Source organism: Hypanus sabinus, unplaced genomic scaffold (assembly GCF_030144855.1).
Source record: "Hypanus sabinus isolate sHypSab1 unplaced genomic scaffold, sHypSab1.hap1 scaffold_107, whole genome shotgun sequence".
NCBI classification, from domain to species: domain Eukaryota; kingdom Metazoa; phylum Chordata; class Chondrichthyes; order Myliobatiformes; family Dasyatidae; genus Hypanus; species Hypanus sabinus.
Genome location: NW_026779125.1, coordinates 956,909 through 977,888, shown reverse-complemented (window position 1 = coordinate 977,888; position 20,980 = coordinate 956,909). Strand labels below are relative to the sequence as shown.

The following is a 20,980-nucleotide window of genomic DNA, read 5'->3' as shown; positions in this document are numbered from 1 at the left end:
CTGAAATATTACAAAAATTCACTCTAACCCCTTTTAACCGCTGTGTGGACCAACCATTCATCTCAGCACGAGTTTTTTTTTTATATGGTGTTAAAACTGTGGCAGTTTAAGTTAATAATACATAAAAGAAAATCCTAGGTGCACATCCACAAAGACAATTTGCGTGAGACTGTTTCAGTTACTGTGGGGCCAGGCACCCATACTGCTCAACAGGAACAGGGAATAATACCAACGGAGAGAGTCAAAATGAGCCAGGTCACAGATTGGAGGCGGCAGAAATGCCCCATTGTTATAGAGACAGGAAGAGTATCAGGGAATTGATGGTCATTCCAGGTTCCAGCACTCTGCCCAGTCAGGAGATGATTTCTCTGTCCAACTTGGGTTGAACATCACTGTAACAGTGTGATACCAGATCAAACCTTGGCAACTCAAGAATTCTCATCTGAAATGTGGTCCTAAATCCATTGATGGATTTTGTAAATCTTTTCACAGGATAAAAATGAGAAGGAATTTGTCACCGGGAATCTCAAACACAGTCCGCCAGTTTTGCTGTCTCTGTCTGGATATTTAAGAAGTGGAGCAAGGATATTCAATCAACCATCCTTCCTGCTCAGACTGTGGGGAGGGATTTATTCGGTCATCTCAACTGAAGGTACATCAGCAAGTTCACACTGGGCAGGGCCATTCACCTGTTCTGTGTGTGAAAAAGGATTCAGTTGGTCTTCCCGCCTGTGGACACACCAGTCAGTTCACACCACACCGGGCGGAGGCTGGTCATCTGTTGAATTTCTGGGAAAGGATTCACTCAGTCATTTGACCTAATGGCTCACCAGCAAGTTCACACTGGGGAGAAGCCGTTCACCTGTTCAGTCTGTGGGAAGGGATTCACTCAGACATCCAACCTACGGAGACATCAGCGAGTTCATACTGGGGAGAAGCCATTCACCTGCTCAGAATGTGGGAAAGGATTCAGTGAGTTATCCAACCTACTGGTACATCAGCGAGTTCACACTGGGGAGAAGCCGTTCACCTGCTCAGAATGTGGGAAAGGATTCAGTGAGTTATCCAGCCTACTGAGACATCGGCGAGTTCACACTGGGGAGAAGCCGTTCACCTGCTCAGAATGTGGGAAAGGATTCCGTGAGTTATCCAGCCTACTGAGACATCGTCGAGTTCACACTGGGGAAAAGCCATTCACCTGCTCAGAATGTGGGAAAGGATTTACTGATTCATCCACCCTACAGAGTCATCAGCGACTTCACACTGGGGAGAAGCCGTACACCTGTTCAGAATGTGGGAAGAGTTTTACTCAGTTATCCCAAGTACAGAGTCATCTGCGAGTTCACACTGGGGAGAGGCCATTCACCTGCTCAGACTGTGGGAGCAGATTCACTCATTTATCCAGCCTACAGAGACATCAGCGAGTTCACACTGGGGAGAAGCCGTACATCTGCTCAGAATGTGGAAAGGGATTCATTCAGTTATCCCACCTACAGAGTCATCAGCGAGTTCACACTGGGGAGAAGCCATTCACCTGCTCAGTCTGTGGGAAGGGATTCACTGATCCATCCAACCTGCAGAGTCATCATCGAGTTCACACTGGGGAGAAGCCGTTCACCTGTTCAGAATGTGGGAAGAGATTTACTCAGTCATCCCAACTACAGAGTCATAAGCGAGTTCACACTGGGGAGAAGCCGTTCACCTGCTCAGTCTGTGGGAAGAGATTCACTCATTCATCCACCCTACAGCGACACCAGCGAGCTCACACTGGGGAGAAGCCGTTCATCTGTTCAGTCTGTGGGAAGAGATTCACAGAGTCATCCCACCTATTGAGCCATCAGCGTGTTCACACTGGGGAGAAGCCATTCACCTGCTCAGTCTGTGGGAAGAGATTCACTGATCCATCCAGCCTACAGAGTCATCAGCGAGTTCACACTGGGGAGAAGCCGTTCACCTGTTCAGAATGTGGGAAGAGATTTACTCAGTCATCCCAACTACAGAGTCATCAGCGAGTTCACACTGGGGAGAGGCCGTTCACCTGTTCAGAATGTGGGAAAGGATTTACTCAGTCATCCGACCTACAGAGTCATCAGCGAGTTCACACTGGGGTGAAGCCGTTCACCTGCTCAGAATGTGGGAAGGGATTCACTCAATCTTCCACCCGACTGAGACATGAGCGTGTTCACACCGGTGAGAAGCCGTTCAATTGCACAGAATGTGGGAAACGGTTCACTCTGTCATCCCACCTTCTGGAACACCAGCGAGTTCACACTGGGGAGATGCCGTTCCCCTGCTCAGAATGTGGGAAGAGATTCACTCAGTCATCCCACCTACAGAGTCATCAGCGAGTTCACACTGGAGAGAGGCCATTCACCTGCTCAGACTGTGGGAGCAGATTCACTCATTTATCCAGCCTACAGAGACATCAGCGAGTTCACACTGGGGAGAAGCCGTTCATCTGCTTCGTCTGTGGGAAGAGATTCACTGAGTCATCCAGATTACTGGAACATCAGCGAGTTCACACTGGAGAGAGGCCATTCACCTGCTCAGAATGTGGGAAGAGATTCACTCGCTCTTCCACACTACAGAGACATCAGCGAGTTCACCCTGGCGAGCAGCCTTTTACCTGCTGAGAATGTGGGCAAGGATTCACTCAGTCATCCCAACTACTGGCACTCCAGTCAGTTGTTATGAATCCCTAGGTTTTGTTTTGCTGTGGACTGTCATTTTAAGAGAGAGAGATTAAGAAGGTGAATCAGTCTGATTTGCAGCTTGTTTACATCACTCCCAGCTTGTTTAGTTTTAGCTGAGGACACAGACACTCAGAGTCAGGAGATGAAGGAGGAAAAATGGAAGGATCGATACAAGGGAAATAGGTGCCAAGGGTCACTGTTTGGAATTTCCCTATGCCCACAAAAGTGGGTTAATTATCGATTCAGCGTACACAACTGTGTGGTTGTCACGTCGTTTGATCCGTATGAGTGGATCTGATTTGGGGTATCCTATGAAGACCACTGATGTGTTAACCCTTGCCTGTGTGTGGTGTGGTAATTCATTTGAAGACGATACCCCTTGTGGCAAGTCACTTTGGGTGATAATTAGTATGTGGATTTGGAAGGATGACAGATAAAATCTGCAGTGACTGTTCTCTTGTTTTACCACCATGCAACCTGTGGAATTCGACATAATTGCCTTCCCTTTACATTTACCCTGGATTACAAATATCTCTTTCATCAGTTATTCCATGGCTGAACTGAACTTTCATAATTTACCATCTCAAGACTCCAGACCTTGGTTCCCCCATGCTCAGTAGTTTTGGATTTATACTTACACACATATATAAACATAACACTGTTAACTTTTGTTTATCTTGCTTAAGTTACTATATTATAAGTACATTCTAATAAAGGTAGTTTTAACATCAAAAATAGATTCCTGCTGTAGTCTCCACGAGGAAATCTGCAGATGTTGGAAATTCAAACACACACAAAATGCTGGTGGAACACAGCAGGCCAGGCAGCATCTATAAGGAGAAGCACTGTCAATGTTTCAGGCCGAGACCCTTCGTCAGGCAGTCTCAGGCAGTCCTGACGAAGGGTCTTGGCTTGAAACGTCGACAGTGCTTCTCCTTATAGATGCTGCCTGGCCTGCTGTGTTCCACCAGCATTTTGTGTGAGTGTTGTTTCAGGTGTAGTCTATTGGTGCTGATTTGTTTCAAAAGCTTTACAATTCATAACAAAATTGGGGCCTGCATCCGGGATATGAACATCTATGGGGGCGTCGTCATTAATTATCGATTTCATTGGGGAAGTCCCTTTTGATTTATTTGTGTGTGGAAAATCAGCAGCGGATGCTGATTATTGTTTGGAAGCGGCAACCTCTGAGGCATTAGAGGATGCCAGAAGGATTGAGTTGTTGAGTCTTGTTAGAAGGTTAAAACTTGTTATGTTGAAATTGACAATGAGGAGGGCACAGTTGCAGAGGATAACAGCTGAACATTATGTTTCTGACAGTGTGTTTAAAGTGGAGGAGTTGGAGGTGTTTCCTGAAAGTAAATCTAGTGAGCTTGAGCTCCAGTACGAGTGAGAAAAATTAAAGATGGAGGCTGCGGAAAGGCAGAGGCAGTTTGAGGCTATCGAGGCAGAAAGTCAGAGAGGAGCCAGAAAAACAGAGGGAGGAAGCAGAAGGACAGAGGCTATTCGAGCTGGAAAAGATACAGTGGTTGCAGCAAAGGGGTCTAGCGTTAGACTCTGGTGATGAGTTTGAGGCCAGTCAGGAAATTAAATTGGTACCTCCATTTGATGAGACAGAGGTTGATAAATACTTACAGCATTTTGAGAAGGTTGCTTAGAATTTAAAGTGGCCAAAAGAGGGTTGGTTCTCTTACAAGGGGGAGGCTTAGCAAGCCTATTCTGCTTTGACAGTTGATGAAGCAGCTGATTATGACATAGTGAAACAGGCTGTGCTCAAAGCTTATGAGTTGGTCCCAGAATCATACAGGCAAAAGTTTAGAAATTTGTGGAAATCTGTGAACCGGACATATGTAATTTGCTTATGAGAAGTCTGTGTGTTTTGATCGCTGGTGCACATATATGATGATATATATGATGATGATAAATATATGATGATTTTAATAGCTTGAAAGAGTTAGTTTTAATTGAAGAATTCAAAAAGTGTGTCCCTGATGACACAAAAACATATTTAGATGAAAAGAATGCTGCCACTTTGCAGGAGTCTGCTAGATTAGCAGATGAGTTTGCTTTAACTCATAAGTTTAAGTTTACCCAGAATAAGAGCTTCCAAAAGAGTAGCAGGGATCACCAGGGTAAACGAGAAATTATAGCTGGGACTAGTGACAAGTGTAAGGATGAAGGGAAGCAGTTGAAAGAGAAATATTCTGGTCTTGCTTGTTACTATTGTAAGAAAGCTGGTCATATGATGGCTAATTGTTCTGTCCTGAAGAAGAAAAAGGAAAAGGTGTCAGTCCCGAATACCTGTGATCTGTCTGTTGAAGCACCTATCAACCCACAGGGTTCTGAACATTCTGTTGAGGCTCAGTTATGGACTGAGAGTTCTGACCGAATTAAGAAGGCTTTTGATCATTTTATGTCAAATGGGTTTGTATTAGTAAAGGAAGGGTGAACCCAAGAACCAGTGAAAATTCTTCAAGTTACTGGCGATTCTCAGTCACTTATATTAGACAGCATTCTAAAGTTTGGTGATGAGATTTAACACTGGTGAGGTAAATCTTATTAAAGGCATTGTGCCGTTGTACAAGGTAACTTTACTGTCAGGGTTGGTTTTGGGACCTGTTAAAATCGGATTATACTCCATTTTACCATTGGAAGATGTTAGTTTGCTGTTAGGGAATGACCTAAAATTGTTCCTGCAGTGCTATTGACAACTAAGACAACCACTGACGACCCACAGATGGATTTTAACATTTATCCTTCCTGCGCAGTAACTCGAAGTATGGCTAAAAAGTCTGCCGATGCAGACGGTTCTGTGCAGCATGATTCTGATACCCATGATAGCCAACATCGGGATTCAGGTTATGATGTCAGGGAATTTCTGCCTTCATTGTTTCAACAGGATTCAGGTCGTAAGTCTGATGAGAAAGATTTATCCCTGTGTCGGAAGGAGTTTATAGCAGAACAGAACCGAGACCCTGAGATTGAAGCTTTAAAAGAAACAATTTTCTCAGATGATGAGATTAAGAAAGTGCCAGTAGGGTATTATCTCAAGGATGGAGCGTCAATGAGGAAGTGGAGGCCACCTGCTTTTCTTTCTTTCTTTCTTTTTCAATCTTTTTATTAAATTTCACATATATAAAAAAAAACACATGATAATGAATAGATTACAAATTCAATAAACTTGAAATTACATTAGTAATAGGATAATAATAATCCTATTAAACATCAATCAACAAAAGGTACTTAAATCAATCAAGTCTATATAAATATATATGAAGAAAAAAACAAAAATAATCATCAAAAAAGAAAAAAGAAATTGAAAATATATAGAAGAAAATATATATTGAAAAAAAATACTAAACTAAACTAACATGGGCAATAAATAACAGTTTATAAATATATGATAGTGTCAAGAAAAAAACTCCGGAACTCCATACCTGAACAAGGATAAGTAGAGAAAAGGATCTGAAATAGGCCAAATTAATTCATATGAAAGTGTCGAATAAATGGTCCCCAGGTTTCTTCAAATTTAATTGAAGAATCAAAAATAGTGCTTCTAATTTTTTCCAAACTCAGATAGGAAATAGTTTGGGAGAACCACTGAGATGTAGTAGGAGGATTTACTTCTTTCCAGTTTTGTAATATAGACCTTCTGGCAATTAATGTTACAAAGGCAATCATTCGTCTGATTGAAGGGGAAAGCTGATTGCCATCTTCATTTGGTATACCGAAAATTGCAGTAATAAAATGGGGTTGTAAATCGATATTCCATACTGAGGAAATGACATCAAAGATGTCCTTCCAATAGTCATGTAAAGTGGGACATGCCCAAAACATGTGGGTCAATGAAGCCACTTCTAAGTGACATCTGTCACATTGAGGGTTGATATGCGAGTAAAATCGGGCAAGCTTATCTTTAGACATATAAGCTCTATGTACAATTTTAAATTGTATTAAAACATGTTTAGCACAAATAGAAGAGGAATTAACCATTTGTAAATTTTTTTCCCATTTATCTGTTGATATATTACATCGAAGTTCTTTTTCCCATTCTTGTTTAATTCTATCCGATATTTCTGGCTGTATCTTCATAATCATGTTATAAATAAAAGCTACTAATCCCTTCTGACAAGGATTAACAGTAAAAATCAAATCTGAAAAATCCGATGGAGTTGAATTAGGAAAAGATGGAAGAATTTTATGTAAGAAATTTCTAATTTGTAAGTATCTAAAAAAATTCGATTTAGGTAATTCAAATTTGTTGGAAAGTTGATCAAAAGACATCAAAGTACCTTAAAAAAAAAGATCACGAAAACATTTTATACCTTTCCTTTTCCATATGCTAAAAGCTTGATCTGTCAGTGAAGGTTTGAAAAAAAAAATTACATAAAATAGGGCTGTCCAGAACAAAGTTTTTCAGATTAAAGAATTTGCGAAATTGAAACCAAATTCGTAGTGTATGTTTGACAATAGGGTTAGATATCTGTTTATTGAATTTAGCTAAATCAATAGGAAGAAAAGAACCAAGAACGGAAAATATAGAATATCCCTTTACCTCACTACATTCCAAATTTACCCACTGTGGGCACACAGGTGAATCCAGATCTAATTTCCAGTACATAAGGTTACTATTATTATTCGCCGAATAATAAAATCTAAAGTTAGGTAAAGTTAGACCACCATCTTTTTTAGACTTTTGTAATTGCCTTTTGCTTAACCTAGGGTTTTTATTTTGCCACACAAATGAGGAAATTTTTGAATCAATATTATCAAAAAAAGATTTAGGAATAAAAATTGGTAAAGCTTGAAATAAATATAAAAATTTCAGTAAAATCATCATTTTAATAGCATTAATCCGACCAACTAATGATAAAAATAAGGGAGACCATCTTGTAGTAAGTTGTTGAATTTGATAAAGCATTGGTAAAAAATTCAGTCCAAATAAATCTTTATATTTCTTCGTGATTTTTATACCTAAATAGATGAAATTATCAGTAACAACTTTAAATGGCATCCTGTCATTCAATAAGGTTTGCGCATTTAAAGGGAATAACTCACTCTTATCTAAGTTTAGCTTATAACCAGAAAAGCTACCAAATTGAGCCAACAAGGATAAAATAGCAGGAATAGACCTACTAGGATTAGAAATATATAACAACAAATCATCAGCATAAAGCGATAATTTATATAACTTCTCATTACGGATAATACCAAAAATATTAGGAGACTCACGAATAGCAATAGCTAAAGGTTCTAATGCAATATTAAATGATAAAGGACTTAAAGGACAACCTTGTCTCGTACCACGAGATAATTGAAAAAAAGAGGATCTATAATTATTTGTAAGAACAGAAGCAACAGGTTTATAATATATTAATTTAATCCATGATATAAAATTAGGACTAAAATTAAAGTTTCTCAATGCATTAAATAAATATGTCCATTCAACTCTATCAACTTTTTCAGCATCTAATGAGATAACACATTCTGGGGTTGTAAGTGATGAAGTATAAATTATGTTAATCAATTTTCTAATATTAAAAAAGGAATACCGATTCCTAATAAAACCAGTTTGATCTTCTGAAATAATCTGTGGTAGTACCTTTTCTAATCTAATGGCTAAAATTTTTGTAAGAATCTTAGAGTTTACATTTAATAATGATATAGGGCGATAAGATGCACATAAAGTAGGATCTTTATCTTTTTTAAGAATTAGAGAAATAGTAGCTTCATAAAAAGATTGAGGTAATCTCTTCTTAACAAACGCATCATTAAAGATTTCACATAGCCAAGGAGAAAGCAATGAAGAAAACGTTTTAAAAAATTCTACAATAAAACCATCAGGACCAGGAGCTTTCCCTGAGTTCATTGATGAGATAGCCTCTCTTATTTCATCCATAGAGATAGGAGCATCAAGCAAGCTACAATCTTCATCTATCAGTTTAGGAATATTCAAGTTATTAAAAAAATTATCCATCATAAACCGGTCACCGTCAAATTCCGATTGATATAAAAATTTATAAAAATCTTGAAAAGTGTTATTGATTTCTTTATAATCAGTAGTTAAATTACCGTCTTGTTTACGAATTTTAATAATTTGTCGCTTAGTCAAAATAGCTTTTAATTGATTAGCTAACAATTTACCAGTTCGATCACTATGAATATAAAATTGAGCCCTGGTCTTAATTAATTGATTCTCAATTGAAAAAGATAATAATAAACTATGTTCCATTTGAAGCTCAACTCTCTTCTTATAAAGTTCTTTGGTAGGAGTAACGGAATAAATCTTATCAATTTCTTTAATTTTATCCACCAATAAAGCTATATCTGAATATCTTTGTTTTCTTTTACCAGCGGAATATGAAATAATTTGTCCACGAATAAAAGCCTTGAAAGAGTCCCAAAGTATTCCTCTATCAATCTCTTCTGTATAGTTTGTTGAAAAAAATAAGTCAATTTGTTGTTTTATGAAGGTAATAAATTCTGGATCTTGAAGCAAAGTAGCATTAATTCTCCAAGATCTAGTATTGATAGAAGAGTCCGGAATCTTGATAGATAACTTCAAAGGTGCATGATCCGAAATAGCAATAGAATCGTATTTACAATCAATAACATCTGTTAATAAACGATGATCAATAAGGAAATAATCAATTCTAGAATAACTATGATATACATGTGAAAAAAATGAAAATTCTTTATCTTTAGTGTTCAAAAACCGCCATATTTCAGTAATTCCAGAATCAACCATAAAAGAATTAATAAGTAAAGCTGATCTATTCGGAAGAGTTCGAATAGGTTTAGATCTATCCATCGAAGGATTCAAACAACAATTAAAGTCTCCACCCATTATCAACATATATTCATTCAAGTTAGGAAGGGAAGTAAATAAACGTTTAAAAAATTCAGCACAATCAAAGTTTGGAGCATAAATATTAACTAAAACAACTTTCCGATTAAAAAGTGAACCAGTTATCAACAAAAATCTACCCTGTGGATCAGAAATAACTTCATAGTGTGTAAACGAAATTGAGGGGTCTATAAAAATAGACACACCCCTAATTTTAGCGGTACAATTCGAGTGAAATTGTTGACCTTTCCAGAACCTAAAAAAACGTTGATTATCCTCCCTCCTAATATGGGTCTCCTGTGCAAAAATAATATTAGCGTTCAATCTATGGAATACTTTAAATATTTTTTTTACGTTTAATCGGATGATTTAAACCATCAGTATTCCACGAGATAAAGTTAATAGATTTATCCATCATACCAATATTAATTGTGTGTATCATAAAAGGTTAAAAAGACACATAACCCACAATTTAGGAAGAAGGAAAATTGATTCAGGAGCAACCGGAGATCCTGACACCTCAACAATATTAATCATTTAAAGTCAGCCCATAAACTAAAAGCAAAAAAATAAAAAGCAAAAGCATGAAAAAAGATCCCTCCCCCCTCCCCCCACCCTTTGAAAGAAAGCCAAGCGGCAAGCGCATAAACTAATACTAATATTACCCCCATTTCAAGATGGCAGCTCCATAAGAAAATTTTTTAAAGAAAAAACTATATAACACCCAAATTAAAATATAGAGTTGCAAAAAAAAAATATATATATATATATACATATACATACATATATATATATACATACACATACACATACATACACATATCAGTCAAGTTAAAAAAAAACTAAAATAGTAAAACCAGAAAAATCATTAATAAAAAAAATGAACATTAAAATTTAAAAGTGTAATACACCTTTAAAAAAAATTCCATATTCAAATACAAAGATGGCGTTTCAAAAGCAAAGACTTATGGGAAGAAGAAACGACATTTTGAGAAAACCATATTACAAAATATGAATATAAGTTCAGCAATCTAATAAGACAATTTAGTAAAAAAAAGTTATCAAAATAAATTTTTTTTTAAAAAAAGATTTAATAGACACTACAACATATATATAAAAAATAGACTAAAAAAAAGAATTCAAAACCTTTGTTCCATTTCTAAATACAGGCAAGCAAATAAACGCTTATCAAAAAGCAAAGACTTATGGGCAGAAGAAACGACATTTTGAAAAAATAATTCATTATTACAAAATACAAACGTGTATAAAAAAGGATATTATAAAAATTAAAACAGCATCTATAAGCAATGATAATAGTAGTAAAAAAAAACCCAGACCCATAATTCAAAATAAGAAGTTATAACCCAACTTCAAGGGTTAAAACTTAAAATGAAATGGCATCCTCTCTCCAAAAAAAAAAATCTTCAATGTAACTCATAGTTCAAGTTGCACTAGAGGATCGATATTCTTCAACAAATTTCTTCGCTTCTTCCGGAGTGTTGAAAAATCGTAGACTGTTGTCGTTCAGCACAATTCTAAGCTTCGCTGGATACATTAAAACTTGTTTAAGTCCAATCGAATGAATCTCTGCCATCACTGGTTTAAAAGCGATTCTGGCTTTCATTACTTCATAAGAATAATCCTCAACAATTCGAAATGAATAGTTTTTGTAGGAGATCATACCTTTTTAACGAGCTAATCGAATTAGAAGCTCTTTCTCACGAGGATAATGAAGACGAACAATCACCGCTCGTGGTTTATCAGTCGCAGACGAAAACCTCGCAACTCTGTGAGCGCGGTCGATAACAGGTTCATTTTGCAAACCTTCACCACCGAAAATTTCCCACAGTAATTTAGAGAAAAATTCAGTTAAATCACCGGACTCAACTTTTTCGGGAAATCCGATGATGCGCAAATTCTGTCTGCGAGATCGATTTTCAAGATCAGTAATTTTAAACTTATACTGATCCAAAGTTTTAGCAGTCGACTCTAACTTCTTCTCCAACACTTCAATTGTACGTGCTTTTTCACAAATTGATTGTTCAAGAGTCGTGATCATATTTTCATGCCGCTGAACATCTAACGCCTGCGACTGAAACTTAATTTCAAGCGATCTAACAACTCCTTCAAGATCGGATATTTTCGTGGTAAGCCTTTTTTCCAAACTTGACAGTTTACTATCCAATTTACCTTCTAGTCTGCCTTCCAAACCCGCAAGTTTAGAATCCAGAAGGTTAGCAACTGTATCGATAGATAAAGGATCCTTAGCCGATTTCTTACTTGTAGCCATTTTAAGTTTGACAAAATTAGATCAAATATTATTTTAGGAAAAAAGGGTCAATCAGAAGTAGCAACTCATATGATTAAGTTCGAAAAGAATTAAAGGGTGATTATAGTTGAAAAAATAAAGAGCGCCTAAAAGGCAGATGCTTACGTCGCCATCTTGAAACTCCACCCCCCGCCACCTGCTATTCCAGCAAGTGAGGAATGGGCAATTGTTCACCAAGTTGTAGTTCCTAAAGTTATATGGCTGAAATTTTAACTTTGGCCTGCAGTCTGCCATCAGGTCGACATTTTGGAGTGAATAAAACTGTAAACAGTTATGAAATAATTCTACTGGCCTAATTTGAGGAAAGATGTTGTGACCTTTTGCAGAATCTGTCACACTTGTCAAGTTGTGGGTAAACTGAATCACTCTGCCCTATACCTGCATTCGGTGAACCCTTTTTAAAATTTATAGTGAGGGGACCTTTGTCCTTGTTAAAGGAACAGTGGATTGATGGGGATATACATCTTAACTTGTTAGACTTTGTGTAGAAGTTCAAGAATAAATTACAAGTCTGTAGTCCAGTGAGACAAAACTTAAAGATTTCTCAAAACAAAATGAAGTGGTGGTTTGATAAGTTGGCTTTGGAAAGAAAATACCAGGTGGGGGATAAGGTGCTTGCCTTATCTCCAATATTGATGAATCCACTTCAGGCTAAGTTCAATAGACCGCATGAAATAGTCTCTCAAATTAATGATCTGAATAATGCTATTAAAACACCTGACCAACGTAAACTAACACAGGTGGTACACATAAATATGATAAAGCCTTATTTTGACAAGCAGGCTCCATCTGTGAGTGTTGTTGTCAAAACATATGAATCTGGTTACCCTGAGAATGAAACAATTGACTCGTCTGAGAATTTTCACAAGCCAAACATGGTCGCAGTTAGGCTAATCAACTCGGTTGTACCAGAAAACATTGTTAACAAGTCGGCTCATCTGCAGCCAAAGCAACAACAACAGCTGAAGGAAGTAATCCTGATGTTTAAAGATTTATTTCCCGATGTTCCCAAGCAAACCACGGTCGCAGTACATGATGTAGATATTGGTCAAGCCAAACCGATTAAACAACATCCATATTGTATGAACGTTGAAAAATGTAAATTGGCTGAGCAAGGAATTGAATATATGCTGAAAATGGTACTATGAGTCCTTCAGCATCAGATTGGAGCTCACCCTGCATTATTGTGCCTTAACCTGATGGTGGTGTTAGATATTGCACTGATTATGGGAAGGTAAATTCATTAACAAAAACAGAATCATGTCCTATCCCTAGGGAGGATGATTGCATCAATAAGGTTGGAAAAGCTAAATTTCTTACAAAGATTGATCTGTTGAAAGGGTATTGGTGTGTTTCATTGACGGACAGATGTAGAGAAATATCTGCATTTGTGACACCTTCTGGGTTGTGTGAATACAATATTTTCTCTTTTGGAAGGTAAAATGGTCCAGGATCATTCCAGAGAATGATTGATTCTCTAATTCGAGGGTAAGAACATACAGATGCCTATATTGATGACTTAGCCACAGGGAGTGACACTTGGGAAAAGCATATCTCTGCAGTAGAGAAGCCGTTTGACAGGCTTTCTCAGGACAACCTTACAGTTAACTTGGCTAAGAGTGAATTTGGCCATGCCACTGTGACCTGTCTTGGCTATGTTGTTGGTCAAAGCAAGTTGGCTCCTGTTGGGGCAAAAGTACAGGCAATTTCTCAAGTTCCTATTCTGACTGCTAAGAAGGCTCTTAGAAGGTTTCTGGGAATGGATGGATATTATCGTAAGTTCTGTAAGAACTTTGCTGCTATCGCTCTTCCTCTGACCAATCTCCTGAAGAAGCGTGAAAAGTATGTTTGGACCGAACCTTGTCGGGAGGCATTTGATCGATTGAAAGTTATTATTTGAGGTTAGGCCAATCAATGTAGTGCTGTCAGCCAATTTCATTAGCAGGTTGGAGCTGTGGGTGGCAACACAGTGTTATAGGTGCACAGAGAGTAAAGGAGAGGGCCAAAGAGACAACCCTGTGGGGTATGTGTGCTGAGGGTCAGAGAGACAGAGGAGATGGAGCCCACTCTTACCACCTGCCGGCGATCTGACAGGAAGTCCAGGATCCAGCTACACAAGGCAGGGTGAAGGCCGAGGTCTCTGAGCTCCTTGTCGATACTTCACGCCTTCGTCTGGCTACTTCTCTGCCCATGACTGCAAGGAACTGCAGAGAACTTTGGAGAGCAGAGAACATCAGGGAAACAAGCCTCCCCTCCATGGACTCTCCCTACACTTCCCCTCCCTTGGAAAAGCAGGCCATGCACTCAAAGAACCTCATAACCTGGACATTCTCGCTGCAAACCCGCTCCCCCATCGGGGAAGAGATACAAAAGCCTTAAAGTGCGTAACACCAGGCTGAAGGATGGCTTCCTGTCTGCAGTTATAAGCCAAATGAATGATAAAATGGACTCGACCTCACAATGTAACTCGACGTGACCCTGCACCATATGTCTATCTGCACTGCACTTTCTCTGCAGCAATAATGCTTTGTTACAGTTATTGTTTTATCGTATATCAGCTCGATGTACCGTTGTAATGTATCGATCTGTGTGGATGGTACGTCAGGGAAGATTTGAACTGTCGTTCAGTACATGATGATAATAAACAAATTCCCCATTTTAATTGTGTGCAAATATTAGACAGACTGAGCTTCTGCTCTGGAACCACAGAAGGAAACTGAACAGTTCTCTTTCTGAGGAACGCAAGTAAATAGAAAAGGCTTTAATCTCTCATTACGATCTGCGGTAAGTGGGATCAGGTGACTGGTGGTGGGTCTCCCATATTAACATCAGAATCAGGTTTAATAGCACCGGCATATGTCATGAAATACGTTCAGAAGTAGAACCTAATTTTTAACCATAGATTTTAACAATTGTGATTTAATATAAGAATATTAATATCACATTGTTAAATTATATAAATAGTACAAAATGAAAAAAAGATGTAATAAACTATTTTAACTGTGCCGACTGTTTGACTGACTGGGTTGTTGCTTTGGAAGTAGTGGAGTGAAGCTTAACTGAACTGTACACATTTATGAGAAGCTCAGATAATTATAAATGCTAAATTCTCACATAAGTGGGTCAGACACCCAGAAACATCGGCAGCACTTCAGCAGGTGAAAACAGTGGAATGAAACATGCTGAAAATATTGCCGGAAAAAAACCATATTGTCCACCACAACGAGAGGACGTGACAGATCCGGATCTCACTGCCTTGTCTGAACGGGGAAAGATGAAGCTACACGTATAGGTAGAGCAGTGACCCGCAGATGCTGCAGATCTGCAGAGAAACGTGAACAAGAAACGGGATCACATGGCCGCTTTGGTCTCTCACCCCCAGATAGATGTCCGTTTACCCACTACTCTGTGGAAAGACGCAAACGCCGCTCACATCTCCACTCACCTTAACTGCATTAGACATTTCAACCCCCAGGAAAAATATATCGTCTGTCCACTCGATCTATTCCTCTCGTAATCTTGTAAACGTCCATCCAGTCTCACCCCAGCCTGCGCCGCTCTGGAGAAAACAACACAAGTTTGTCCAGCCTCTCGTTATAGCTCATGCCCTCTAATCCAGGCAGTGTCCTGGTAAACCTCTTCTGCGCCCTCTCCAAAGCCCCGACATCCTCCCGAGAATGGGGGCGACCAGAACTGTATGAAACACTCCAGATGTGGGCTAACTAGTTTTATAAAATTGTGTTACAAACTGTAGCGTTTTAGAAACAAACCAGCAGCAATAGAGTTCACAGTGGAGTCTGGTTTTGATGTTAAAACCATTATCTTTAGTAGTATCGACTGATAATATAGTAACTTAACGAAATAAAGGAAAGTTAACAGTGTTATGTGTATATATGTGTAAATATAACTCCCAGACTATCGAGCGTGAGGGAACAATGCTCAGAGTCTTGAGATGGTAAAGTAGGAAAGTTCAGTAATCCACGGAATAAATGATGGGAGAGAGATATTTGTAATCCAAGGTGAAACGTAGAGAAAAGGCCGTTACTTCAAAACAACCACCGTCGAAGTTCTTATCCGCTGAATCCGTCCACAGACGAGTTATCAGCGAAAGTGACCTGTCACATGAATACCGTCTTCCAGGGGTTACCACACAACATTCCCAGGCAAGGGTTAACACAAGATATTCCACAATCCACTCCTATGGATTATACGAAGTGACAGCCACACACATTCGTTGTGTTTCCGTGTACCGATGATCAAACCACTCTTGTGGACATAGGAGAGTTCCAAGCATCTGCTGCGACTAACTAAAGCGATCAGCTTTTCTTCTCTCTCTCTCTCTCTCTCTCTCTCTCTCTCTCTTCCCCTCTTCCCTCTTCCCTCTCTCCCTCCCTCTCCCTCTCTCTCTCTCTCCTCCTCTCTCTCTCCTCTCTCTCCTCTCTCTCTCTCTCTCTCTCTCTCTCTCTCTCATGGTTCAGTCCACAGTCAGCGCTGTCAGCCTGTGACTCTCTCTCATGGTTCAGTCCACAGTCAGCGCTGTCAGCCTGTGACTGACGTCATAGTCCCGCCTCCTCACGCCGGCGCTCTTAAAGAAACAGTCACAGTACGACCACAGGCTCGTAACAGCCGCAACACAACTTCCCGACTGTTGAACTCAATGCTTCAACTAAGAAAGACAACCATGCCATTTGCCTTCTTAACCACCCGATCAATCTGTGCAGTCTCTTTCAGGGAGCGATGAACTTGGAGTCTAAGATCCCTCTGATCATCAACACTGTTCAGGGTTTTACATTTAACAGTGTACTGTCTCATACATTCGACCTACAGAGCTGCCAAGATGATCATCACTAATCAAATCTCACTGAGATTTCTCAGGACCTGTTGAATTTATTGCCAAGTGCACAAGTACGGGAAGGTACGGGTACAGAGAAACACTGACTTGTGGCAGCATCACAGGCAAGTACATTCAGATAACACGCGGAACACAAATTATACGATTCTCTGTCAGTAACAATCTATAAATATGTTTTATGTCATTAACAATATATAAAATACATTGTGCCATGATCAATATTAAAATGTGCATTTTGTGTCAATAACAGACTTGGAAATGTTGAATTTGTTCCCTGTCTCCATTCCTCCTGTAATCCACAACCAGCTCCTGTGTTTTTGTCACAATGAGGGAGAGGTTGTTTTCTTGACACCACTGTGTCGGGGTGATGACTTCTTCTCTGTCGGCTGCCTCGTTATTATTTCGGATTCGGTCGATCAATGTAGTGCCGTCAGCAAATCTACTTAGCAGATTGGGACCCGCCACTGCAGCCCCACAGTGCACTATGTACTGATTGCAAAGCTACGAAATTGCATGTGAATAGCCTCCCCTCCCCCAATTCCACTCTTTCTGCGTCAACAGCAGACTGGGGCATCTCACATCTCGCTGCCTCCGCCAGGACATTAAACTGTGAACAACTGTGGTCAGGGACTGATCTCTGGGGTACTCCAAACGCTACCTCCTTCCAGTCTGAAAATGACCCACTCATCCAGCCACACACTACCGACAGTTTATCGATCTCCAACGAAAAAGCCTAATCACCTACTCCCGATGTTCAATACCATTGCTGACTCTGAGTTTACCACCGTCAAATGCCGGGAGGGACATAATAATCAGAAAGTCTCTAGTCACAGCCGTGTAAATAAAATGTGATCTCAGTGGGTGTGTGGCGCATGCTCAGAATGCGAAGGAGACAGACAGACTGAGCCAAGTCACAGACTGATGAAGGGGAGGAATGATCCATTTTGATACAGAGAGGGAAGCGGAGAGTTTGATGTTGTGCCTGATGCCGGAACTGTAGCCTGTTAGAAGATGAAGTCTTGTTCCTCCAACTTGTTCTGAGCTGTGACAGTTTTTTTCAGAAGGCACCATGGAGAGTAAAATTACCTGAGTTGAAATGTTGTCCTTCACCCTCCAACGTGCTTTGTAAGCTTTTAACAGTGTAGAAAAGGCAAAGGAATTGTCTATGCGACTCACAAACACGTTAGTCTGCTGTATCTGTCAGGTCACCATCGCTTGAATGCCGCCGATCCTTGAATGTGGAGGCGGAGATGCTGGAGAAGACAGCGCCCCACTCGCGACAAGGAGAGCCCGATCACGTGTCCATGTCCGTGATCTGATTGGATACATCGCTATGACGTTATAGCACTGTGACGTCATTCACTGGCTCTCATTTTGGAAGGGATTCAGTCGGCCATCGCAGATACACTAACAGCTTCGCACTGGGAAGCGGCCGTTCACCTGCTCCGTGTGTGTGAAGAGACTCATTCAGTTAATCCACCTTGTGATGCTCCGGTGAGTTCGCAATAAATAGAGGCCACATTTCTGTCTGGAGTGAGCAAAGAGTTTTACTCAATCATCCCAGCTGCTGCAACACCAGAAACTTCACATCAGGGAGGAAGTTCAAATCAGCTCCGTGTTAAATGTTTAACCATCACGGTGACTGAAGGCAGCTGCAGGTTTATGAGGGACCGTTACTGTCAGATTCTGCAGTTCTTGCGGCTGCTCATCGCGCCCAGGACTGAACCCTGGTCACTGAGCATTGGAGGAGTCGGTTCTGCTGATGTTAGCCTTAAACTATACTGGTGTTTAATATTGTGGAGCTGTGAAAGATAAATCAGTTTGTATCAAATCCCGTGTCTCACTTGAGAGACCACTCGGCCCAGCTGATCCCTGTCCATTTTTCTGTTCCATATCAGTATATTAAAATCTATCCCTGCCGTTCCCCTCTCACCCTCCCTGAGATGACAGATTGCAACTAGTCACTACTCCGTGGGATAGGAGATTTCCCTTGAATTTCACAGAAACATAGAAATCTACAACATATTACTGATGCTTTGGCCCACAATATCGTACCGACCATGTAACTTAGTCTCTTAACTGTCTAGAATTACCCTACCGCATAGCCACCTATTTCCTAAGCTCCATGTACCTATCTAAGCGTCTCTTAAAAGATCCTATTTTATCCGCCTCTACCGACGCTGGCGGTGCATTCCACACAGACATCACTCTCTGTTTAAAAAAAAACTTGGCTCTGACGCCTCCCCTGTACCTACCTCCAAGCAGCTTAAACCTATTCCCCCTCGTGTTAGCCGTTTATGCCCTGGGAAAAAGCCTCTGACTATCCACACGACCAATGCCTCTCATCATCTTATACACCTGCATGAATTTCCTGCATGATTTTCTCCTGCTGAACAAGACGATGAGCTCACTGTGGTTGTGACGTTGTTCAGGGCTCAGGACGAAGTTGGTTAAACTCCTTCTTACCCGCCCATTTCAACGTTTTAGGTCACTCTCACTAATTTCAAAGGTCTTCGCTTCGAACTGCTGGGTTGTTACAATGAACATCTGAAGTCTGACAGCAGACTAGCGAGTGAATGGAGCAGAGTCAGAAACCAAGTTGCCAGTCAGGGATTTGGGGCTCCAGAAAGAGATGGGGCCTGGAGTTTACAAGGAGGAGGAAGAAGACAAACCGAACCTGCAGGATGTGGCTACAAATGAAAGATCAGACACATTTGGAAACTGCTTGATTGAAAAAAAAGTGGTTAATTTCTGCAAAATACTGGAGGAAATCAACATATCAGGCAGAAGATGTGGAGAGGAATAAATAGACAACGTTTAGGCCGAGCCCTTCAGCATGCCTAGACTGTGGACTCCTCTGCTCAGTTGCTGCCTGAACTGCACAGTTCCTCCAGCATTGTGGGTTTGTGTGTGTGTGTCTGTATTTCTAGCAACTGCAGAATCGTTTGTGTTTTATATCTTCATTTGTAAGAGGGTTGTACTTCGGCATTAGATAAACAGAATGCCTGTTGATATTGTTTTTGGGAGCCGCTTTCTACGTTAAAAGAGCTGCTGAGTTTTCTACACAGAAAAAAACCCTGAGGTGTGGACATAGAACCGGTGCTTGCAGGAACTTTTTATGGCACCGTGATTACCCATAAAACAGTGCGTTTAAAATTTCTCTGCCTCTGAACCACCAATCAAATGCGCAGGCGTCAAGGTTGTTGACGTATTCAGATCGCATGCACGCTGTACACAAAAGGACTCAGCAGGAGCGTTCAAGGTAAGAATGAATCTACGGGCGGCTATCTTAAACACCGAGTGTGGAACAATTGCTCTGATGCCGGACACCGTGACCCACAATCCCGGGACAGTCCTGCTGTCTTCCCCTTCTCTCAGCCCCACGATCCGTACACAGGCCCTGGGAAGCTTCCGGCTGCTGAGGGAATGGGAACCGATGGATCTCTCAAACAGAGCTGAGATCCAGCTCTTTAAATGCAAGGATTAGGAACTCGGAGAAAGGGAACAAAATCTTTTACATCACCAGTTGAGAAAATCTTCTTTGTTCTACCTCCAATCACAAACAAGAGAAAACCCGTGGAGAGGGCGCAGTTTTAAGGTGCTTCGAAGCAGGTACGAAGGAGATGTCAGGGGTGTTGTGTTCTTTATACGGACCGTGGGTTACTCATAACAAACTATATTAGGGAAGAATTGACCTTTTATTTAACAGCAACAAAACCACGTTTTACACTGCCATGCTTCTCGATCATTCTTCATTTCTGCGCATTCTCAGAACTCTGTCCAGTCACGTCCTGGCACGTGATATCACCACGGGGGGGTGAGTTTCTTTACGCAGAGTGATGAGTGTCCGGAATGGGCTGCCGGCGACTGTGATGAAGGCGGATGCAATAGTGTCTTTTAAGAGTCTTCTGGTACATGGTGCGCAGAAAAATAGAGGACTATGGGAAACTCTAGGTAATTTCAAAAGTAAGTAATATGTGGCACAGCATTGTAGGCCGAAGGGCCTGTATTGTATTGTATAAATGGTGAAGTCACTTACCCATGACCTCTGCTTGTCAGCCCACCCAACATCAGTGGAAAATGCTGCTTGCAAATACCTCTATCTATACCCTTATAATTCTGTATACTTCCAACAAATCCTCAAAGCAGTGTACAAACTCCATTTCCAAAAAAGTTGAGATATTTTCTAAAATGCAATAAAAACAAAAATCTGTGATATGTTAATTCACGTGAACCTTTATTTAACTGACAAAAGAACA

The 20,980-nt window shown here is 40.3% G+C and overlaps 1 pseudogene; it reads left to right on the top strand.

The window, feature by feature from the left end:
* The window catches only part of LOC132386227 (zinc finger protein 721-like), a 61,004-nt pseudogene that overhangs the window by 7,972 nt on the left and 32,052 nt on the right, over positions 1–20,980 (top strand).